The 25187-nt window shown below is 33.9% G+C and overlaps 1 pseudogene; it reads left to right on the plus strand.

Annotated features, from left to right (window-relative positions):
* The first annotated feature begins 4724 nt into the window (after positions 1 to 4724).
* Positions 4725 to 23818, plus strand: LOC149179528 (protein DETOXIFICATION 27-like; annotated as a pseudogene).
* Positions 23819 to 25187: the final 1369 nt, after the last annotated feature.

Here is a 25187-nt window from a genome sequence, read left to right on the forward strand (position 1 = left end):
TAGCCTTCTTCCATGGCCTCTAGTATGCCTTAAAATTTCCTAGCATATCTTGTCACTCCCTCCTTGGCACACCTAGAACTCATTGACACTTCCTGTCAGAAACTCTTATATCTTTATTTCCATGCATTAATTTGACCTAGTAATCCCTTGTGTTTCCCTTGCACTCCCTAACACTTCATAACGTGTGTTGTCACACATTAGCACTTGACACATCGTGGCATGTCGCCCTGGTACCCTAGCATACATTATAACTAGCTAGTATACATTTTACTCCCTCCTTATCACACCAACAACTCATTGACACCCACTGTCATACACTCTTATTCATTCATTTCCATGCTTTTTGACCTAGTGCTCGCTTTTGATTTCTTGACACTCCCTAACACTCCTTTACATACCTTGGCACACCCTGATACCTGACACATCCTGACATGTTGCAATGGAACTCTAACATTCCTTAACACTACCTAACATACCTTGTCACTCCCTCCTTAGCACACCTAGAACTTGTTGAAACTCCTTGTCATACACACTTATTCATTCATTTCTATGCATTTTGACCTAGTTCTCCCTTGTGTTTCTGTGACCTAGCCCCTCACACATCTTTGGATGCCTCCCTAGCACTCTAACATTCCTTAGAACTCTAACATTCCTCGACACTATCTAACATACCTTGTCACTCCCTCCTTAACACACGTAGGACTCACTGCCACTCCCTATCACACACTCGTATTCATTCATTTCCATGCATTTTCACCTATTTCTCCCTTGTGTTTCCCTACCACTCCCTAACACTCCTTGGCACTCATTGGCACACCCTCGAATGTAGAACATGTTGGCACGCCACCCTAGCCTCTAGCATGCCTTATCACTACCTAACATACCTTATCACTCCCTCCTTAGCACACCTGAAACTCACTGACACTCCCTATCAAACACTCTTATTCATTCATTTCCATGCATTTTTTCTCTAGTTCTCCTTTGTGTTTCTCTGGCACTCCCTAACATTCTCGAGCACAGGTTGGCACACCCTAGCACCTGTCACATGTTGACATGCCTTAGTAGTTGGCATGTCTTGGCATGGTTAATATGCCTTTGAAATGTCTAGCATGTGTTATAAATTCCTGGCATTCCCAATCACATCTTCACACTCCCTAGTTATCATGCCCTCATAGATAGCCTTACTTTTTTTATTACTTGGAAACCCAGCCAAGTCATTGGAAAAATAATGTTGTACGTAGCCCAAAGTCTCTCTTTGTCTAAAACTACTCTGTCCATATCCTTACTTCAACCACATAGTAGCCTCTTCTCATTCCTATTTTTAAACTCTCTTAACACACTGAATCCTTGACACACTTGGAACTCACTAACACTCCCTATCACACACTCTCATTCATTCATTTGCATGCATTTTGACCTAGTACTCCCTTGTGTTGTCTTGCCATTGCCTAACACTCACTCGCGTGCATTGATAGTCTCTAGCACACCTTCACACTCCTTGACATGCCCTACCACTCTATAGCAAGCCATATAAATCCCTGGCACACATTAGATCATGGCACTTAGTGGCGCCTGACAATTATTGGCATGCATTGGGATGACCTAGTTTTCCTTGGCATGGTTTAAGATTAAATTTATTCGAGACCAATTATTCAAAATTAAGAGAGAAGTAATAGAGGATGGTTGGAATTCAACACATTTTAGCACTTGGTCCTTTTCACGTATTGGAAATTGTGCTGGTATGCCTAGCATGCCCCTCTTGAGAATGTAAGGTCTTGAATTATTAACCCTTTTATGTGTTTATTTCCTTGCATTGGCCTTCTCTAGCACATGTTAGCACACCCTGACACTTCTTGACATGCCCTAGCATTCCCTAGCATGCCTTGGCACTCCCTAGCATGCCTTGTCACTCCCCCCTTGACACACTTGGCACTTGCTGGCACTCGCTAGCACACCCTCTTACTCATTTATTTCCATGTGTTTTGATCAATTCAATGTCACTGCTCTTCAAAAATATATATGTGTTAAGTCCATATGCTAAATACTTGCATCGATTACTTCTACGCTTAAGTTTGACTTCATAATCATGATAAATCAAAATTGATTGTAGGCACACAAAATGATAACCTTCTCCTAATTCTTCTCCATTGGGAATGACAAAGTTTGGTTCAATGTCTTTTATGTAACCCTTTTCAATCTTCACTTGATCATTAAAATATGTAAGTAAACATTTTTTTCCCTTCAATTGTGTATTTAAAGGTAGTAATTACCGTTGACCCTACCAATAAACAAATTCTTGTGAGATTCCATAGACTCAGAAGATAACATTTTGTTCTGATTCAATTTGTTTCTAGCAATGCCATCATTTCAACAAATTCATGTAAGAAACATCATTAGAAAAAAATAACAATGAAAACAACAACACTAAATAGATATTTCATTGCTAAAGTATACTAAGGTGTACATACTCAACCATTAGGCCAACTCGAGCTTTAGTAAGGTTGCTTGTGCATCATAGCTCCCATTCTAAGTTTCAACCATTCAATATTTTCTTGATGTTGGTTTTTAAGATTTTTCTTTGATTTTGTTTCTAAATTTTTTTCTTTATGGATGAGTTATTTTATATGTTTCCTCACAAGAGGGCACAACAAGAGAAGACTAGAGGTCTTCATAAGCAAAAACAAGCTTGCCAAGGGTTTCAACAAAGGAAAGAGGGAGCTTAGAGTTAATTTATTTAATATGGAGGAGTGCTTGATCTAGTTGTAGTAATACCTCCTACCTAGCTTCATCTTTGTCCTATAAGATTCTGCCACCACCATCTTGATGTGCCAATATAACTCAATAGTCTTCTCATATTTTGTGTCTCCAACCTTGAAATTCCCCACATTAGGTACACAATTTACAATTTCTTTGTCAATATCCCAATCAAGCATTGCATCCCTACTCAGTTAGAATTTTTAGGTTCCTATTGAAATTTTCTCAATGATGTGGCATGGGTCCTATGCCCAATAGATATTGGCAATTTCCTAGGAAACCTCGTAAATGTGAGAGTCATAGGGACCTATACTATTATGATGTGCCTTGCATCTTCTCCTCCCACAAGACATGATAACATAAAATAGACAAAGAGATAGAAGGTCAATACGACTAATGAAATGTAGTTGCCCATAATTGAGGGGAATTGAGTGATCAAGACCAAAGCCAACAACCAAAACAATGAGGAGGAGAAAGAATTGAAGGAATGAAAATGGAGAGATTAATACCAAAAGCCAAAGTATACGGTGTAGTGTGAACCTCACCGAGGCATAATACAAACCCAATCTTTAGAAATCTTGTGCTTGTAAGATTTGATGAGATTCGAGGACTCATAATTTCATTATGGTATGGAATCATTTCCCAAAGTGTGTAAATATGATGCAACAAGGTTGAAAACAACATTCGAATCAAGTGTACTATATCCATGAATGTTGTGCATATACCACAGACTACCATTATGGCATATGATTCTGTTCCACCACCATGTGAGTGACCACATTCAACTCCTACCTTGTCATATTGCCATATATCATAGTGAAGTCAAAGGAGGAAGATGCAAATAAATTCATAATATTAACTATTGTGAACCTAACTCAAAGGAACTCTCACATCCTTGCACCCAAATTTAAAAAATACATAGAAAATTACATATCATCCTAATCCAATCTTCATCTTTATAATAATATAATGATTTTTGTTTTAATTTAAAAAATAAAAAACATTTCCAAAACATTTTTTTTAATTTTATCGCTTTTAAAAATTAAATAAAAATAATATAAAAAAAATCATGTTGGTCTTAGCTACATTATGCTTAAACCACAAGTCACACACCTTTGACTTTAGCATACCCTCTGAGTGTTCCTTAAGATTTATCTGTTCTAAAAGACGCAATGGAAAAGAGACACAATGGAAAAGGAAAAATGATCAGCCTAGAGGAATATTATAGTTGAATATCATAGTTGAATGACATCCTTTCTACCGTCCATCGATACGATAATGCTAGGCCACCTTAGGGTTCCGGAATTAGCACTGCACAGACAGGTTTAATGGAGTAGGAGAAGAAACGACTCGAGGAAGAATTTACATGATTTCTAGATACCCAGAGAGATGTTCTAGAAAAATTCACTTTCCAATGGAAGGAAATCACACACCACCAGAAGCAATTTGAAGAACTTGTAGAAAAGGAAAAAAATATGGAGCTTAAAACTAAAGAAACAGAAGAATTTTTGGACAAAAGAGAGTAATCGATTGAATCCAATGAAGAAAATTATCTCACTCACTTAGAAGAGCAGAAGGAAGCCACCCTCGTGGCCATTGAAAGTGGAAAGAGTGAAAATGGTCGCAAGTTCCTCTGCGAAAAAATGGAGGTAGAGGGTCCCTTGAAATTCATCGCGGAGCATAGAGAAGATGTTACAGTGCTTAAGGCTAAGCTGCCTTCAGTGCTGGAGAGTGCTATTGATCCCGCTTGACTGGTTTTATAAGCTCTCTAGGGTTTTGGGAAAATAGTGAAGAAGAACTCGGGGCTCGCGAACCAGAGATGGGCCTGTTCTTTTTGGCTGGAATCATTCCTTCACTTCTTGGAGAACCCTACAATGGGAGTTGAGTGGCCCGTTGTGTTTCCAAGTACGAAGGATTCGGTGAGGGTTAACGCCTGGAAGTCATCGGAGATCCAGGCATTCTTGTAGCTAATGGTTGCTTTCAACACTGCGGTCGAGTTTCTGAAAGATGATATTTGTAAGCTTGTACTTGCAGTATCATGGCATAGGAAAATTATGAAGCTTTTTGGTGCTCTCATGCTTATAGAGAAAATGTCAGGTTTGTTTCTGTAAAACCCCATCGGTTGATAATGATGAATTGGTTATTTTTAAATTTTAATCTGTCCATCATAAAACTTACGCTCTCTCATTTTTTGTCCATATATAACTTACGCTTTCTCATTCTTGTGTCCATATATATTGTCATCGTTTGTCCGTATCTTGTTTAAAATACCGGGTATAGAATAATAACCGTACATTGCCAATGGGGATTTGTCCGTTGCTGAGGTAAATGGATGGTCCATTCCTCTGGCTCTATGCCCAACTAGAATGTCGCCTCACATATGGATTCTCCAATCTCCTGTTGGTCTGCCTAACTTGTATGGTCAAATAGGTGAGGTTAGCTGTAATTCCTATATAATTTACCATGAATAGATGGAATGGCCAGCCTTCCTCTTGTAATCCCGTGGACTTGCTTCTTCTGGTCATTCTTTAGATGAGATGAAGATAGTTGCAATTCCTACATGATTTTCTATGAATTCAAAGAATAATTAACTATTTTTGTGGTTATCTCCTAATGTTTTATTAAAATTATCATATCTTATCCTTATTTGATGCATGTTTCTATGAGGGCTTCCAATGAAATAGTAGTAAAATTATTAAAGAAAATGAATATGAAGCTTTAAGGAGTATGGAGACAACAAGAATGCCAAATCAATGCAATAAATTTTTTCCATTTTTTTTAATGATTCAAGAGATGTTTATCACTATTGGAGGCATGCTTCCATGAGGAATTCCAATGAAATAGTAGTAAAATTATAAAAGAAAGTGAATATGAAGCATCAAGGAGTATGGAGACAACAAGAATCCCCAAATCAATGCAATATTTTTTTTCCATTTTTCTTAGTGATTCAAGAGATGTTACCTGTGGACTGCACCAAAAAGAGAAGATTTCTTTTTGGATTACATGCTAAATGAAAGAGGTGTTATTTTCCAAATCTCCCTAGGGCTTGCACAGAGTTTCTCTTCCCATCAAAATTCATACCAAGAAGGTTACAAGGACCATAGTGGGAATGTATCCCTCGTATTCATTGATGAATCAATGGCTTGAATAATACCAATACTTATATTTGTTTTATAATTAAAACTAAGATTAATTGAGAATTGATAAAACCAAAGTTCTAATGGAAAAAGTGATGTTAGATGCATAACATTATGCATTACTAATAATGAATTTCTCCATTAGATTCCTTGGGTTGTTGGTACCTACAATATTTATTGGTTTGTTATATACTCCTTGATCTAGCATATAGAGTTTGCTAGATATACACAATTCTATCTATTTGATGGTTTACAATGATGTGCACTTGCTCCTTATAATCCTAAGAATACATCTAATTGTCTAATTCATTCCTTCTCTTTAGTATTTGCTTCCTTCTGCCTGATAATCATATAGATTTAGGCATTGAGATCCTTAAATAATCTGTTGAAGATTTGTTCCAAAGGTTTTCTTTTTGAAGTTGCCTTTCCTCCACATTTGTTGTTAGAACAAAATTGTTCCTAGTTTTGGAGCTTCAAGATCTCATAGAAATATTTCAATTCCCTTTCTAACTGCTCATTTCATTTCTATGTGTGGGAGGGTATCTATTTTTCCAAAATTACCCAAGGCTTACTCTTGGCCCTAATTGGTTCAAGCTAACCCACTTTCCACATAGCTTGTGCATGGACATGATCACTACAAGACACGGTCAGTGTGGGTATATTTCATAATTTGAGACCTTATTGATCAACATCATAGAAAAATTTCTAAATTTATATAGACAAGATATCAAAAAACTATCAAAGAAAACATTTTGCAATGATATATTAATTCACTGATCATTGAATATCAAAGATAATGAATAGTTTTTAATTATGTTGAGACAAACAAGATGTTCTATAGCCGAGGTAGGGGTGATGTTAAATGATTTGTATGTGCTTAATCCTACACTTTTAATAACTGATAGGGTTAATTATAGGGTTAACATGGGTTTAAGGTGGATTTATCTTATGATACAATATATATGGTTTATCCAACTAATAGTAAATACTCATTGGCCAAAATATCAAAGTGACATAACCTAAGTTATATAGGGTCTATCCAAGGAATAGTAAACATGTATTGGAAAAAAATCAAAGTGACATAAAATGTTTTATATAATGAAGCTAAGAAAATCAATTCTCATCATAGCTTATACACTATACAATTCCAAATTGACTTATTTAATTAGATCCAAATAGGTGATAATAATTAGAAGCATAACTAGAAGGAGATGCACATGCACATGCAACTACTAGCCATATAAACTTACACTTCTTTAACTATGATATTGTCTTGATTGAGATAATGGAACTTTTTTATTACTTTCAAGTTTGACATCATGGGACTACTATGAAATTTTGTCTAGTTTAACTGCTGATTTTTTCTATCTTAGAAATTTGTATAATCATTGTGTGCATGAAAAAAGATCAAATAGGTTGAGACAAGTTGAAACTTTAAGAAATAAGCATGTCAAATGATGTGTTTAGAATTATTTGACATTGTGCCATTCAATTTTCAAAATCTTATTACAAAGAAAGTGGTGGATATTTGTAGGGATATTCTCACATTAGTAACTCCAAGTATTATTATTATTTTGTAACAAAATAATTAAAATTGTCAACCATGAGTCCAAGATAAGATCATGGACATCAAGTTTTTCTAAAGAGTGGTTGTGAAGGATCATACCAAGCCTCCATCCTTAACATAATTATTTATAATTTTTCATCGTAGCAAAGGTTTTGTGCTATTCATTATTATCTTTCTACACAAATACTTGTGGGAAAACATATGGGTAGAGGCCACTCTTATCTTGTCAACCCAATCCTATATGGTTCCACCTGAGAATGAGTGAAGGACATTTCATGGTAGTTTTGATGTTTCTCTATTTAAAAATTAGGTGCTTTTGTCTAAGTAGAACCCCAAGCTCTTTTGTATTGTTAAGACTCATATATATAGAAGGTTGAGTGACAAGAAGGTTATCCCTTGGCTCAAGTAGTAATAAATCAACACTACATGGATGGGACTTTATTGCATAAAGGTATTGATCCAACATGGTTCTCATCAATAGATTAGCTTGTATAATTTTATAAATATCAGGACAAATGACCAAGTAGAGCCCCAAGCTCTTTTGTATTGTTAAGACTCATATATATAGAAGGTTGAATGACAATCTCTTGGCTCAAGTAGTAATAAATCAATAGTACATGGATGGGACTTTGTTGCATAATGTTACTGATCCAACATGGTTCTCATTAGTAGATTAGAGTGGATAATTTTATAAATGTCATGACAAATGACCATGAAAGTAGGCCAGTGAGACTAAAAGTGTACATCCATTGTAGGCACATGTATTACTATGTGAACATGGTCTTTATTAATACATAATATATGACGAGAAAATTTTAATTAGTGTCAAATGAATAAATGGTGAGTGGGAATAAAACAATATATTGGGTGTAGGTAACTCCTAGATCAAATACTTTTGGGTTGTATCCTATTTACAAAATTATGCCTATTTTTTAGATCCAAGAGGATAATAAGCTTTACTTACAATGATTTGTTGTAATGGCAACTATTGAGATTGCATATATGCCTATAATCAAGAGCAAAAGAATTGAAAATATCATCACATTAGGAACCATTTATGAATCATGATATCTATCTTGCATGATTGCCAGATTATTGTCTTTTGGTTGTACACACCTACCTTATGTATTTTTGTGGCTCAGTATGATAAGGAATAGAAGAGTATATCGAGTGTAGGTAACTCGTAGATTAATACTTAAAACTAAGAGTCAAGATAAAACAATTTGTTTGGGTTATATGTTATTTAAGAAGTTGTGCCTATTTTTAATATGTGAGAGGATGATCACCTTCTACTTACAATGATATCCAGTAGTTGTAGCCAAAGGAATACATTTTGCCATGTTTCTTAGTATGATTGTAGTTGTAGCCAAAGGAATACATTTTGCCATGTTTCTTAGTATGATTGTAGGTAACTCCTAGATCAATACTTAATGTAGAGAAGAAGGAAAACTAAGTGTCAAATACTTAAAGTAGGAAAAAAGAAAACTAGGCATCAACATATAATAACTTGTTTGGGTTATATGGTATTTAAGAAATTATGCCTATTTTTTTAGATCCTAGAGGATAATTATCTTCAACTTACATTCATGATAGCAACCTTGCATGATTGCACCTATCTTATGTATTTGGCCTTGTTGTTTAGTAGGATGCGCACGATCATGTCAAGGAAAATGTTGATTTTGTAGTCTATATTGTTAAATTGGATAAATTTTGGGGGCATTTTAGTTCTTGTGTTTGGTTTGCAACTCATCTTGATCAATGCTGTTTTTTACCCTCAATTTTGTGGCTACGGGTTAAGTAACCTTTACAATTAAGTTATGTAAGGGAATTTCTTATGCATCAATCAATATCTTTGTTCAGACATGGGCTCGATCTCATGACCTCTTTGTGAGGAGCCTGAGTAGTTCGGGGCATAGTCTTCCTTGGAAGACGTTATAGTCGTTGCTCTCCTCTTCACTACAACAATCCTTCTTTCTTTTTCCCCTTTTCTCTGCGGTCACGATTTCATTTTTCCAGAGGTCGTTCAGATTTGAACTCACGCTTGCTGGAAAGGTACTCTACAGTTTACAATTTTTCTCAATTTCTTTGTCGTGGTCGGATTTGGTCTTGTGGTCTCAGCAAAAGGTTGTGACTTCGAATCATATTGTCTTTTACACCTGTAAAACGCGATTACAGAGATAATTATCACTGCGACAACAAATCCTCGGCTTTTCTATTGTCAAAATTTCCTTGAGTTTTTGGTTTCTGTATAGGTGTCTGGAATTGCTCTCTGTGTCCATCAACATTCTGTTAATTGTTTTCATAAATTTCACTTGATCGGTGATTTCTTTTCTTTGATTGATTTATTATGTTTCCGAAACTTTTTGTTGTTGTTTGTTACAATGGTTGTTGTTTGACTAGTTCAAATCGATTATGTTCTTATCTGCATTTAATGTTCGGAAATTCAAAAATAAGGTTTAATGGTTTCTTACTATTAGACCGTTGGGAAATCTCGCCACTGCAAGTTATTGTTGATTGTTATTGTCAAAATAATATTCTTTTAATTTATTTCCAGTTAATATTTTTAATAATATTATTTTAATTTAATTTTTTGGTTTTTTTTAACTGTATTCAGCAGTAGCAGTTGTCAATAGGCTTATGTGCCGAAGAATATTCACGATATTTTTCTCATATCTCAGTTGCTGGTAGAGTGTTGTTGTGGCTAATGAAGATAGGAACGCGAGATATGTCTCTCGTGAATTCTCCTCTCAACCTCATCTCGAGGTTAGCTTTGATAGTTAATTATTAAAATTCATTCATATTTTCTTATTTGTGGCTTCATTTTAACTATTTTCCTAAGTGTGAAGATGCCCTCACACTAAAATTTCACTCTGTCGCTTACATAGTTTCAATATTTTGTTACAAATTCTTGTTCCCTTTCAAATTCTGAGGGTTTTACAACATATGTAACCGAGAACTGATATGCCATGGCATTTTTCCTCGAAAATTCAATATTCTAAATTATTTAGGCATTGGACCTCGCAATTTCCCTACCATTGATAACAAAGTTTGTATTTTTGTTGACAAAGAACACCACTAAATATTTTTAGAACCAGATTATGATGAGCTCCATATTACTTATATTTAAGGTCTATCAACTGAATAAGCCTGCACATTGCATAAATGATTTCTATGTCCAAGTAGTATAGGAACTTTGAACTTTACTCCTCCAAACAATCATTTTCCTAATAGTTTGTCTAAAGTTATGCTTTAGATAGCACATTTCAGTTGTATTAGGGAGTAATTTGTTTATATAAAACATTTATTTCTTTAACGGATAAAATTCCCAATCATGGGCTTAATTGTAATTCTCTCATATGGTATGGCTCTTACCATCCTTACGTAATTGGTTTTTCATCCTTGAAATTCAGATTGTAGCAAGAATAATAGCCTTATAGTTATTGTTTTCTTCTTGTCTCTATTATTTCCCACCTACAAATTTGTAGCTTTGATTATTTTTTCTAGCCCCATATTGAACTACTTCTTTCAGATGAACTTCCTATTAGGTATATACATGTTTCTTGTGAATTTCAATCTAAAGAATGACAGACTAAACTGTGAGGTTGATGTAACTTTTGATTGAGTATATCAAATATTGTAAGGTCGGAAACAAGTCTATTCCATTTTATAATACTTGATTAATTTTCATGGGACTAGTAATTTGACATATTTTGTGTGGCTCTAGGTGTGATCTATTGCCACAAGTAATGAGTCCCCACCGAAGAGGCCACGTGAGCCTGAGTGTCCTGTAAGTTACAAAAAGATTTTTTTTTTTCGTAGAAAAAATCCTTATGATATTGTTGTAATTTAGCTTTTGTTTGTAATGTCTGATTTCTTTTGATGTTGTTTAATTTAGTTTTTTGTTGTGTTGTTGATTTCCATATTATTGAACTCAGTACTGTATGAAAAATGGCATCTGCAAATTTCATTCAAAATGCAAGTTCCACCACCCGAAAAGATAGGTTGGAAACCTTAAAATCAGAGGAGAATGTTGATGGAAGTGAGGTACTCAAGTCAGTCTGTGTTTTCATCCATTATTTTTTGTCTTCCATTTAATATGATATGTAATCATCCCTAAATTTATATGCTCTTGATTTTGTAGGTCAACCATGTTATTGTTTGACAATTGTGAGCCTGAGTAGGCTGTAAGATACTCAGTGATGAGTTTTGTGTTTTCATCTTCGGCAATCTTTTCTAATTGGATTATATTTTGCTTTATGGAACTGTCGATTTACTAAATTTCTTCTTGTGGATCTCATTCCTTTGTCAAGACAGGTATTTGCAAGTAAGGTGTCAAGGGCAAGTTTGATAATCTAAAAGACATGAGGATATTTAAAAATATCAGAGCACAAAGGGGATGAGGGTGATGTGGTAATTGTAAGAACAGAGGAAGAAGGGGTTTCTCGAGTTGAGAATGGGAAAACAAAGGTCACACCTATAAATCTTTCTATCATGCATAATTCCAAGGGCTTACCAATTCGACCTATGAGTATTTGTTTGGATTTATCTATTGCTTAATGCATGGATAAAGGATTTTGTCACCTTTAATTGCCAATTATTTTTTTCATTTCAAAGTCACCTTGAGTTACTATGTTATATGGTTATTAGTGTTGTGTAGATCTCTCCAATGACAAAAGGCTATGTTGGATTTCCCTGATGTGTTCTACTTGATGTAATTCATTGGAATATGGTTGGTTTCATTTACTTCTGTGTCTGTAGTATGTACTTGTGGTTCTATATTAAGATTTTTCTGGCTTGCTGTCAGTGTTTTTCACTTATGAAAATGCCTTGGTTTTATTTTTATCTAATTATTGTGGATGTTATGATTTTGCAGGGGGAGACAAATTTCCCATTTTATGTTAAAACATGGAGGTAATTTTACAATGTGATGCCTTTCTTTTATGAGTAAATGGAGTGATAATATTATTATAGTGTTAGTTTAAAATGTGTGTCATCGAGGTCGTGGACATGATCAAGGTGTTTGCTATATCTCTTGGATTTTCGGGCCTTTTTCTTGCTTTATGTTCATCATTCAAATCCATTGAGGAGGAGATTAATCGTTCATCCCAAACTTATATTTTTTTTTTTTTGAAAATGCTCACATCCAACCCAATATATTATGGATAAGGAATCCCAATATATTATGGATACAGAATTGTATGTAAATCTATTGAAAAAAATAAGCTCCTTTTTTGTATTTGCATGACCTCTAGCTTTTGTTTAAGCCCCAAATCATAGAAATGTGACCTAATCCTATTAATAACTAAGTTATGGTGTTAGTTTATGGTGGGATGTAATGGATGATTTGAATTGATACAAATTGTTGCAGGTGCGTATTTAGTTGGGTCAAGGTTCGGGTTATAATGTGGCAAATTATCTGTTGAGGGATGAGGGCTTTGGTGTTTTTTACGAGGTTAGTTTCCATTTTATGTTAATCCATGACAATTACTTATTTTTCTCATATTGGTGTGGTATCTTCCCCACAGCTTCATGTGATAATTCTTCCTCATTGGTTCTAACATCCACAAAGAGGTGACCTTGATTTGTTGTCCCTTCATTGCAATGATCGTCTTTGATGCCTATCTAGTTGCATGCACATTAAGAAGAAATGTAGCATATTTATGATTGAGGACACTCACCAATTTTGGTTAGATGTTAATGTTCCCTGTTCTCGTAAGGGTAGACGTGCCTATCCATCTCTTTAAACACACACAACAAACATGTTGGCTTGATCTTGTGCTTGTTGTAGGAGAAATGTTAATGTAGTGGAAACCCCAAATAAGATTTATTTGGGTTGACCCTGATTTGGAGGTAGATTTATAAAGGTTCTTCACAGTACATATATAAAAAAAAAATTGGGTTCTCCATAAATTTCTTGAGAGAAACTCCCCAACAGAGTAAGCATAATACCTTTTGCATTCAAAGAGATTAATTGTTGCTAGTTCTTTTTCAAAAATAACACAAACCATAGACAATCCAAAATGCCTCAATTTTGGGTGATCAATATAGTATCCATTTAAATAGACACAAGCATAGGTTAACAAAATATTACTAATACAATTTCAACGAAATACTTTGAGCAGAGAGAGCCACGGTTATATATCTTGTCTAGTCGAAAATGGATAGATATTTTCCTCAATGTGGACTGCCAACTTGTTTTCCACTTCTTCAATGAGGTCATGGTTGTCTTGGATGCCCTTGTGATAGTCTAAAATTGCCAACTCCAATGCCATCAGCTTTATCCCCGTGACCTCCATTTATTTGTTCAATTCTTTCAGGCACTATGTATTTCTCATTTCTCTCTTCCAATTTATAAATGCATACAAAAAAGAATTGAGCATAAACCCCACCTTGGGGGATGCATCCCTGTGGAACACTATTTCTTAGAGATGTAGACCCAACAAGGGGATTCATCCTCTACTCAACAATTTCCCTTCTCACACTTTCAATGGTCACCCATCATTCAACCAAAGCTACATAGAACCAACATGAAACAACCAATGGATGATAGTTGATTGGTGTAAGAGAAGGAACCTTCCCTAATTTCCCTTCTCACACTTTCAATGGTCACCCATCATTCAACAAAAGCTACATAGAACCAGCATGAAACAACCAATGGATGATAGCTGATTGGTGTAAGAGAAGGAAGATTCCCTAAGGTCCAAACAATATTACCTCCCTTGTCTTCCTCGTGTTATGACAAATTTCAATTATAGAGGGATTGTATAACAGATGGCATAATGAAATTTTCTTTAACACTTTCTTTTAAACTGTTGTGATATGATAACCTCCTCCTACGCTGCGGCTACCATTTTATGCTAATGTATTTTTCAGTATTACATTATGAATGTCAAACATAGGGTAAATAAAACTAGCCTAGATAGTTAACTATCCATAGCAGCGCCTTAGCCTTAGGTTCCTTACTAGGAATTATTCAACTTGCATCAAATTTACATCAGAAACATCACATGTTGCTTTCTATACAAGACCATATGAGTTGGCACTCAAACAAATTATCTATACAAGTCCATTGAGTTGGGATCCAAGCAAACATCTATGTACATGATATCTACATATCAGTCTATCTGCAGAGTGGGTTTAGAAAAATGGGGTATTAAAGACGAAATTTTCATAAGGGTATTAAAGAGGAAATTTTCATAACATTGTTATGGGTATCTACATTTCCTATGTATGGTAATGGTTTTCATCTGTACGTTATATTTAAGAGGTCCACATCTACTTAATTTTCTAGCTATTATAATATATTTACATGGTATCTACACATCAGTCTCTATACAGAATAGGGGAAATAAAATAGGGTGTACAGGAAGAAATTTTCTCACAAGTGTAGTTTGTTTATTCATCTGTATGGTTTATTGCTTCATAGCTACCATTCTTATGCCTATCTATATTGTTTATATAAGGTGATAATTTTCATATGTACACTATATTTAGAATGCCCACATCTGCTTATTATTTGCAACAACTTTATCAAAATTTCAAATTGGGGGCTTGTTTACATACAGGAAACCTTCTTGATTTGGAAACTGTATGGAAACTCTTGAAAAAATATTTGAAACATTTGCTAGGATTTATTTTCCTAGTAGATTCTAGCATGAAAATGTCATTTATGTATGGTAAAATCATTTTTTATATTCTTGATGGTTAAAATTAAAGAAATAACATCAAATCATAAAGAAGAGAAATCAAAAAGCTAAAAATGACATATCCTACCCATATATATTTTGTAGACTATGTATATAAATTGTTTCTTCTCACATACCATATATAGGTATGTTTCTTTGCCATTTCCTTAATTCCTTGAAATTCCATTTCCGAACTTTGTACCACTTTTTCAAACTTGTACTTGTTTCTCTACTCTAGGTGACATTGATTTCCAGGATTAGAATGCTTGAGATGAACACTTCAAAATAGTTTTTCTTCTAAATTTTTCTTTAGTTTCTACCTTCTATATATGTGCCACTTCCCCATTTCCTAAAATATCGAAATTGCTACTTTATGAACTTTCCCTAGTTTGGAAACCCTCTGAACTTTCGAGATCATAGGTGACACAGGGATGTGGTGCGCACCCATTCCAAGTAATTGTATGTATGTTTCAACTTATATGCAAATATTGTATGATTTAAACGTTGTAGTTAGTGAGAGTTAATATGATGCAAAATTGCAAATGTCAAGGTTGTGTGCTTGGAATATCTATCCATGTATGTGTGATAAAAAGAGGTGTTTTTTCATGAGAATTATTAAAGAGGTGGGAATGGGGTAAGAAAGTAAATGTTTGTCGTGAGGGTGGTTGCTCTAACTAAATTTCCTCTGGGATTTTGAATCTGCTTTTAAACCTGCAAAAAACTGAAGATCAACAAGCCAAACAAAAAGCTATGGAGTTGGAGGTTGTGTCACTTTCTGAAAAGGAGCAAAATTTTAAGATTCATAAACAAGCACTATGCCATCAAATAGATACAAGACATAAGGATATTCAAGATCTGAAAAAGAGGACTCATGAATGCAAGAATGGTTTGCCAAAGAGGTAGGACAACTTGTGAAATGCAACAAAGATTATTTTTCTTGAAGTGCAAGGTTGACTTGAAGTTGGAACACATCTAAAATAAAGTAGTATTCTTTTCCTATCTAGAAATTTCTAGGTGATGCTAAATTTAACTGTTATAATAAAATACATATATTTCATTTGTTTTATATAAAACCAGATTAAATATATTGATATTGATATGTATTCTTAACAATTGGCAGCTTTCTAGGTGCCTCTATTGTTGGCATAGTTTTCATTAACGTGTGCCTTGATATGGAAATATTGTATATTCTTAGTCTATCTTTGTTTAGTATTGATTAGTTTTGTCTTTGCTTCTGTCCTATTAATTTTCTGGATATTTTTCTTTGTTGCTCCATCTCCTTGAGTGTATCTTGGTAAAGGATCTTAAAGCACAACATGAGACCAAATTGAAAGTGAAATGATTACAAATGCAAAAAAAAATAGAAAAACAACTTGAAATCGGGCTGAAAGAGCATAGACAAAAAGCAGAGGAGGAGGGACTGCAATATCTGGAAAAACTAAAAGGAAAGAACCTATGTACTATCTTCTTTCTACAATATCTCCATGCGATTTTTATTTGTTATGTTGTACAGTCTCAAGGCTTTGGCTAATTTAACATGTCATGCAGGTAAAGAATCTCAAAGCATAGATAGAGGCCAAAGTGAAAGAGAAACAATCACTGCCAGACAGTGTATGAGAAACCCCCAACAGTCCATCAGTTACTAGTTTCAGAACTTGCGACATATGATATACTGTTAGAGGGGTTTGGCAATCAAGGGAGAGCTGAGGAGACATTTTTTTTTTTGAGTTCTTGTGAAATGGTTGTTTGACTAAGGAGCCTCAAGGTTAGTTTAAGCAGTCACAATCTTATATGGTTTTCTGGATGCTTTCCTTATCAGAGATATGACTATTGGTCTTATAGAATTAGTAATTATCTTTCCATCCCTGTTTTGTAAGTCATTTATAAACATTATCATAATGATAGTAATCTTACATTGGAAGAATTCATCATTCCGTAGGGAATGTTTGAATTGTTTTTTTCAAATTTTCCATCCATACTTTCTTTGTGATGGGTGAATTCAATTTTCACATTCAACATTGTCAGATTTGGTACCAGAGCTATTGGTGTCTCTTTATATAATGGTACTCATCTCTATCCCTAAGCAACTGATTATTGTAAATACTTGTGGATATGTTTCTTTGAGCTACATGCATCTTTATGTTGGGTTAATTTGAATTTTGGTTTACATTATTTGGGGAAATATTCTATCAAAACTGACATGCCACTAACAAATACTTGGAATGACTTGGCATTGAATGCCATGCATCCAGAATCATTGCATAGAAAATGAGCTTCTAGGCATGCAATTGTTTGAGAAATGGTAATAGAAATAAGCTAAGCATTCAAGTTCTAAAATCTATGAAATCCCTCGATTAGTTGATAACAAAGGCTTGTAGCATGGAATCAATTTTTTCTTTTAGTTAAGACAGTTTTTATACTAACAAGCCTCTACCCAAAATTTCTTCATTGAGTTACTTTTCTCTAGCTTTAATGAAATCTTATCATATATTTTAATTTTAACCAACAACCTTTGTGATCAAACAACATATATTTATATGAAATACAAATATTTCCTCAAGTATACAAATTCACATAGGACTTATATGCACCTACTGTATGTGGAATACACTTGCACATTTCTCCACTCATAATTATAACTCTATGTTCATAGAAGAGCTAGCTAACATGTGATTTTTGTTGGCCCACAAGCACTCTTTTCTACAACTCAACAAACTAATTGACTGCAAGTTACATGAGCCTATTGTGTAACCTTTTGCATTTGATTCCTCGAAGGCACACATTTATCTTCTTTTTGCAATGGGCCAATCTATCAAATCACTGCATTTGGTTGATAATAAAGGCTCCTAGCATCGAATCATTTTTCTCTTTTACTTAAGAGAGTTTTTATACTAACAAGCCTCCACCCAAAAATTCTTCATTGGGTTACTTTTCCCTAGGTTTAATGCAATCTTATCATATATTTTAATTTTAGTCAGCAATCTCCCTGATCAACAAACTTATATTTATATTAAATACAAAGTTTTCCTCAAGTCTACAAATTCACATAGGACTTATATGCATCTGTTGTATGTGGAATACACTTTCACATTTCTCCATTCAACATTATAGCTCTATGTTCGTAAAAGTGCTAGCTAACATGTAATTTTTGTTGGCCCAAATGCACTCTTTTCTGTAGCTCAACAAACTAATTGATTGCAGGTTACATAGGCCTATTGTGTAACCTTTTACATATTTGATTCCTCAAAGGCACAACTTTACCTGCTCTTTGCAATGGGCCAATCTTACCTGCATGGGAAGGTGTGTGGCCCACCCATGGAAGAAATCAGCTCAGGGAGATGTGTGTGGCATGTGGGAAAGAGAAGACACCCAACAACAAAAAAATTAGCACTACGAGGGTGTTTGAGCTGTCAAGCATTTCATTAGACATGTTTTTCTGTCTTTTATTGTTGTGTGCTCATCATGTGTGTTGTTCAGTCAGATATCAAATTTCATTGAGAGATACAAAATTCTTGTAAGCTAATGAATTCTACTTGAAACATGACATATAAAGCTTACAAATAAGAGAAATTAGTGAGATTCTTGCTATAAGTAATGGAGATAATTCTATTATTTTGGTTGATAAATTATAACATTAAAATGTAAGAAACTAATCCTGAATTAAAATTATTGTCTCACACATTCATGATTAGGATTATGGGTGAATATGCAAAAAGGATTGACAATGTTGATGAATTTCTTGAAAGCTTTATGGAGACTTTTCTTAAAGAGCCAGCTCAAGTGCAAGTGCAGTTTCTCACTTCCACTATTAAATTATTCCTTAAAATGCCTACTAAAGGGCCTCAACAAATGATTCAGGTCCTTTTCATTCACCCCCACTACCATCTCTTAGAGACCCATACCTCCTTTCATATTTTCCTAGATATTCGATCTCCTATTTATTTATTATTTACTTAATATCTTCAAAAACAATTTTTAAATGTATATTTAGAATTGATACCATTTATGAGTTTCAGTCGGGCCCTCTTTTACACTCATGGTTATAAGGCGCATGCTTCCTTTTATTTTATGAATCCATGATTTCAATAGGATTCAAAAGGACATGTGGAGCATCCCCACTAATGCAGCCTTTTTTTGGAGTCCCATATAAATTGATGATTAAAAGCGATGGTCCTTTTTCATTTCAATACAACCTTGTTTTTCCTTATATGCCTTCTCTTTGTCGGAATTTCAATCAAAATTACTACTCTCTATCTTGCTTGTTACCTTTTCAAGTACAACAATTGCTCCTATTCTATAGTTCTAGCATTCATGGACTGGCTGCCTTTTTTTTGTGCTGCCTTATCTCCTTTGTATTATTTTTTCTCTAATTTCCTTTTACCTCAGTTAAAGAAAGATTTTCCTCAATCTCTTTGTCATCAATGTCATGATTATCCTATTCCACAGGAGATGAAGTCATGGTTTCTAGAGGCTATAGTGGAATATTGTGTACTGTGAATTATTGTTATGCTATTTCATATTAATTGTCTGGTTGTTAATAGATAATATATTATGTCATAGTTGATCATCCCCATTTTTCATCAATCTTTCCTACAAAGGGAAGTATATTATATGTTGTATCATTTTTTTTGACATTTTCTTAATACAAACATTATTTGTTTGAGAAATATCCTATTAAGGGTGGCACCCAACAATCTAGTATGCTCCAGCTCAATGATAATGGGTTCCCACCTATCATTTTCCTGATTTAATGTTAGAGGCTTCTTTGACTTAAATATTGCTAATGCTAGCCAATGGTATATTTCATTCTATTGCAGTGGTCGGGGGTGCAGTTGTGGTGCCTTTCTTTTTGTTCTCTCACTTCCTTACTGACGTAATAATAAGGCCTTTCTTAAGGGTATTGTGACTGTTGGTAGAAAGATGAGGGAACCAAGAGGTTAGTAAGAGGCTCCTTGCTCATATTGTAGGCTCCCTCGCTAGAACTTACAACCATCAATATGTCCTGTCCAAATCTCTCCCACTAGTGTAGAAGTTGTAATATGTATGTGTGTTTCATATAGTTATATGTTTATCCAGATGTGAATATATAGTATATGCATGTTAATTGTCTCAATGTGGCAGTCATTTCTTTGAGAGTGAAAATTAATTTCATATTTCTTGCGCATATGTAAATATATTGCATGAGGGAAAGAGGTTTGTTCATGGAAAGCTTTGTATGCACAATGATAGGTACAAAGTGCTGCTATCGATGTTGGCATATCAAAATTGGGAAAACAGAATTGTAAGGATAGAATTGGACTTCAATCCTCTCCTCGACTATCATCTAATTGGCACCATAATCAAACAATCCAATCAATCAGATATTGAACCAAATCTGAAAAGAGGACAAGAAGCGTGATCTCATCTTGTTTATGAATTGCAGAGACATTACAATTTAGTTCCACAGTCTAGATCCATGTTGGCCAAATAGATGGGCCATAGATATACCATTTACCATTCACTGATAAATCAAAGTACATTTTTTTTTTATGTGACTAGGGGGTGCCAAATTTCTTGTGACACTATATTACTTGTTGTAATGTCATGTACTTTCCTTAGTTAAGTGGCATGTTCAACTAATCTTTTTATCAAAGAAGTTGATGCTTGAGGTGTCTTGTTGAGCAGCCTCTCTCTTCATTGGCTTGTAATTCTACTCCCAACCCTTGAGAACCCCCTATAAAATGGGAATCTCCTTTTGCAGATTTTCTAAGTGCCGAGATCTCATTGCAACATCTTCATTGAGAGATGATTTTTCTAATTGAAAAGAAAACATATCCATTTTTTCTTCTGTCATCGTCGGATTCAATTATGGATTACTAGTAATCTTCCACAATGATTTTGTCCCTTAATGGTTATTTTAGGTTTTTTTAATCATGGAATGGGTAACTAGTTAGAGTAATCTGGGCTTGGCTGAGAATCAAATCTAATAATTGTAGCCATAACACCAAAAATATATACAACAAATTCTAACAAAAGAGTATAGATAACAAACCCTAATCCTTATATACCAAAATTTATATTTTAATATGAACCAGACTCTACCAATGTGAGGAAGTCTAGTGGTTGAGACAACTATTATTTTAATTCCTTTTAATGGTAAGCGATGGATGGTAGGTTTAAAGGACTCGGTCATTACAGAGGAAAATAATGGAAACTTTGCGTGCCCGAATGAAAGGATTTCATACATAATATTGATGATCCAATTGTGACTGTATTTTGACATGGCAGCTAGGGATGGAAAATGCCTTCGAAACCCTATGCGGCCAAGCTTATGGTGCTAAGCAATATCACATGCTAGGAGAATATATGCAACGCTCTTGGATTGTGCTCTTTATTTTTGCAGTTCTACTCCTACCAATTTATATTTTTTTTACACCCATTTTGAAGCTGTTAGGACACACAGATGATATTGTTGAATTATCCGGATCAGTTTCCATCTGGTTAATTCCTCAACATTTCGCTTATGTTTTCATGTTTCCAACTGAGAGATTCTTGTAGACTCAGTTGAAAAACATGGTCAGTGCATGGATCACTAGAGCCATATTGGTGCTTCATATTTTTCTAAGCTGGCTCTTTATCGTTAAATTGCATATGGGACTTATCGGAGCAGCTATGACATTGAACATAGCAACGTGGTTGCCTCCGATTGCCAATTTTTTTATATTATCTGTGGAGGTTGTCCCCAGACATGGACTGGACTAACTAGAGAAGCATTCCAGGATCTGTGGCCTTACATTAAATTATCTTCCGCATCTAGTGTGATGTTATGGTTAGTTGCACACATCTCGATCTTCAAACTATTCTTAGTCAATGTAATTTTTAGTCTTATATAGTTTAGTTCAGAATAAGGAGTTGACGTTCGTTTTCCTATCAAACAGTTTAGAAAATTGGTATTACAAAGTATTGATCATCTTGACAAGGCATCTAATAGATGCAAAAGTTGCAGTCGATTCCCTTTCAATCTGGTAAAACATGTTTTCAGTTGTTTTATATTATAAAGAAAAATACTGTAAAACTTATATATTTTAAGATATTTGAGTTTTCATGTCATTTCTTACAGCATGAACGTCAAAAATTGGGAGATTATGATACCAATTGGATTTTTAGCAGCAACAAGGTATGTTGATGCTTACCATGCTAGTATTATGAATTTTCAAGGATTACATTATGCCTCGATTAATTTTCAAAGTGTTGCATTGTGCCCTAATAAATTTCTAGTTTGTTAATGCAGCATAAGGGTTGCCAATGAGCTAGGGGCTAGAAATGGAAAAGTAGCTAAATTTGCAGTGATTGTTTCTGCAAGTACTTCAAGTGTGATAGGAATTGTCTTTTGGGTTCTCATCGTTGTGTTGCGCAAGGATTTCGCTCAGGTGTTTACAAGCAGTACAATCATCATAAACGCGGTTTCTAAATTGGCAATTTTGTTGGCATTTACTATCCTTCTTAACAATGTTCAGCCTATACTCTCATGTATGTGATTGTTTTTTGAGCAGTGTGAGTGTTCATGTTATTCTTTTCATGAAAATCCATATCTCGTATGTTTGGACTCTATTGCACGATGCAATACATAGTTTGTATGAATAGGAAAAAAAGACATTCATCGTTCATTTGGAACAATTCGTTGTCATTTTATAATTAAGGAATATTATGCATCGCTTAGGTATTTTGTTGGGAGCATTAAAATGGCAGGTTCTCTCTGCTTATAAAAAAATATTGAAATGTGAAAGTTACAGATTCCCTATTTCAAAACTTAATATAGTTATAAAATTTAAACAGAGAACGTGTCACTTTGTCTTTTTAATGTCCCATGATCTCAAGCCCGAAAAAAAAAAAAAAAAAAAAACAATTCATTGATCTCTTTAACTTAAATTTAATATACAGGTTATTAATGACAATATATGATCCAGACATGGATCATTTAATTGCTATTATTATCAGTGACCAAATTTCTCAATAATTTAATTTTTTTAAATAGACATTATATATATTTCAATGTAACATTTGATAAATATTTGTCTATGTAAAAATAATTAGGGTTCATTTTCGAGCTTACATGATATGTTTCATTTAAGATTTTACTATTTGTAATCAAGATTGGGTGAGGATTGAGCCTGGATATCGTCGCACACAATATTTATCTTTTTAAGTCATTTTCATTCTCAATTTCTTCATGAAATTTGTATGAGTATTTATCTTTTAAGTCATTTTCATTCTCAATCTCTTCATGAAATTTGAATGAGTAACTTAATGAGTAATTATGTTAATATCCACTAATAATCACCACCTAGTCATTTTGATTCTCAATCTCTTCATGAAATTTGAATGAGTAACTTAATGAGTATTTAAGTCCATATAAATCCACTAATAATCACCACCTATAAGTTAATGATCCATTAACCCACCACATTATGGTTAATGGTCCTTCAATGTCATCAAACTTTTCTTAGGGTTATCTTCATCTTTATTTTTATAGCTAAACGTGCATTTCTGGTTTGACATGATTTTTAGGAGTAGCGGTTGGATTAGGATGGCAAGCTTCTGTTGCTTGGATCAACATTGGTTGTTACTACATCATTGGAATACAGTTAGGAATGCTGCTTGGTTGGGTATTCAATTTAATACAATATTGCCAATAGCAAACATAATTTACACTCCAGGGAATATGGTAAGGAATGATATGTGGGACAACTCTATAGACTATCATACCTACATATATAATATATCACTATGCCTAGGAACGAGAGGTGAAAAATAGAAAAAAATGGAACACTAAGATGAAATCAATAGTTGGTTATTGTTAATAGTTACTTACTAATAGGGTTTATGTATGTACTAATAAATTTATAGGAAAGTAAAGCTATTGATCGTGTTAATACATGGTCTTCCAATGGTTTTTCCAAAGAGACATCTCCATTGCTTCACTATTCCATATATTTCACTCTCAGTGTAATTGCTAGTTTAAAATTAATGCCTATATATGAAATTTCAAGGACCAGCATAAGTCTCACATAATTATTTAAAGGATGCCAGCTCAATGGAAGAGCATTTGCTTTATAAGAAGGAGGTTGGTGGTTCAATTCCACTCTGTTCTAACATGAATTAATCAATGATATTGTAGTTTATTTTTAATTAAATACTTTTAATATTGGTTTATTTCAATGGTGAGATATATTCTAAATTCATTACTTTATATTTTCTCTAATGAGAAAAAAGTGATGTTGAATTATATTTGAATGTAAATTCTTATTGTCTCTAGAGAGACAATAGTTAGGATCAAATATATTGTCTCTTTAAAGACAATATGACTTTAATCCCAACTATTGTCTCTAGAGAGACAAAAATGAAATCGTCTCAAGAGAGACAAAAATGCTTGTGTTATATATTGTCTTTATAAAGACAATATTTGAAGACAATTTAATTTGAGACACCCACTTAGAGACAATATTTAAGATAGTAGACAAGTTTTTTTTTGTTTCAAGTTAAGACAATTTATCCAAAAGTTATCTTAAATATTGTCTTAAAACCCCCCTTTGTGTTGTAGTGTTTGTAGAAATGAGAAAATTGAAAAAGACATTTTATATTTGCAACTTTGATAGTTAGTTGAAGTTGGGAGGAACATAAATATTGAAGTGTAATGAAAGAAAAGGTATAGGTTCAATTGAAGCTAAAGAATAGTTAATAATTCTTCAACTTCATATCAAAAGAAAACATTTAAATTATCTGCAATGAGAATAAGAGTGTATCTTTCAACAAATTATGTTCATCAACTTTTTATAAAATAATTTACATTTAAGAGCACATAAGTATGGAATCAAATAAATAAGCACATAGACAATGATATAAGCACTTCACCAAATAGTCCAACACATGAATCCTGTGAAAATTTTCCTTATTACTCACCAACCCATCAAATGGAAATAGTACAATAGCATTCTAGAAAGAAAATATCAACATCTCTTACATCAGATGATGAAGTATTTATGAAAATTTATTACAAAATATCTT

This window comes from Pinus tabuliformis, chromosome 3_2 (genome assembly GCF_031772625.1).
Source record: "Pinus tabuliformis cultivar Carrire ecotype Pingquan chromosome 3_2, CPIR1, whole genome shotgun sequence".
In the NCBI taxonomy this organism is placed as follows: Eukaryota; Viridiplantae; Streptophyta; class Pinopsida; order Pinales; family Pinaceae; genus Pinus; species Pinus tabuliformis.